This window comes from Musca autumnalis, unplaced genomic scaffold (genome assembly GCF_047663935.1).
Source record: "Musca autumnalis isolate F117 unplaced genomic scaffold, ASM4766393v1 scaffold_1, whole genome shotgun sequence".
NCBI classification, from domain to species: Eukaryota; Metazoa; Arthropoda; class Insecta; order Diptera; family Muscidae; genus Musca; species Musca autumnalis.
In genome coordinates, this window is record NW_027411644.1 from 318830390 (window position 1) to 318831842 (window position 1453).

Sequence of the window (1453 nt, forward strand, 5' to 3'; positions counted from 1 at the left end):
TGTTTACTTTCTCCCCGCCTTTCTATCGTCCAACCATCCATTTATCTATAGTGACATATCAATGTGCAAATATACAGTAGTCAATGTTGATAAATAAAAGTAAATGATAAATGAAGTAATAAATAATGGTGGGGGCATGTGGGCATCTAGAGGTCTAGAAAAAAAGGGGTAACTAACTGTAGGCATGTAAAATATGCATTTGAAATAATATTCAATCATAACAGCATTTATGATACTACTCTGCTACACAGTGTTCTAAAAGTTTACCCACCTTTACCCATAAGGAAGATAAAAACTTAGATCTGGGTCTATCTCCAAATCTAGCAATGTGGCTGCTACGATCGGTTGTATCAACAAAGCCACTGGAGTTAATTGAGTAAGTTTGGCAGGGCAGTTGAAAGGGACAGCGTGTCGGCATCCTTGCCTGTAACTTCGGGAACGATGTGGGTGGCTAGCGACTGGTTAAGAACCTTGGTAAGATACTTGACTCCCGGCTCATCCATCTGTTTCAGCTGGAGATTCCACCATGGACCAACGCTTTGGTTTGATTAGGCGTTAATGATGACATTCGCATCATCCATTGTAAATTGTGATGGTTCCTCTTCGGCAGGAAGAGATCTAATGCGACGTAGTACTATACTCTTCACCCTGTCGCTTCCGGTGTTCTCTAAAAACTGTCGAAATAACCTGAAATGACTTGCGCACCTCTTCGGATCAGTCAGCGTAACGTCGCCCTCCTTTCCAGGGTTCGAGTGTGACTTAACCGTTGCCCACAATTCACTTATTTCGGCTCCAATGTTGCAGCTATTCAGATGATTTAGCCACTTGTCACAGGGTCACTGCGGTTGGCACGACGAAGCTCATCACGCTTAATTGCTAATCCTGTCGCCTCTGCCAGGAAGTTTGGTCTCAGTTCTGGTATTCGCCCAACAGGAACGTCCGTTCTCCCGGAACGTCCGTTCTGCTACCTGAATATTAGAATTGTTGGACATATCGCTGAAGCGGTGATTAGTGAACTCTCTGAAACTCGGGCAGTTTGCTTTCTCATGATTGACGAAAGTGCGGTGATGAAATCCGTCGATCTGCTGATCGAGATGGTATTACCTGTAGTACAGCTATTTATAGGCGGGATGTATAGGTTAAGCAACTCTACCTAGGCAGGTCCACACCATACTGCTGCCCCCATACATTCCATGCCATTAAAGCCAATTATTGAGCAGACTTGTTCAATAGTATAGCTAATCCCCCACTTCCACTTCGGTTGCGATCCTTCCTCTGTACGTTGTAACCATCACAGCCCTGTAAGATGCAGTTGTTTTTGAGTTTGGTTTTCTGGACCGTCGCGACCATGGTATTCTTCCGACTCATGGTGGACTTCATGAGTAAACCCTTATAATTTCGATAATTAAGATAGCGATAGCAACAGGGCTGACAACTTTAATTTGAACTTTTT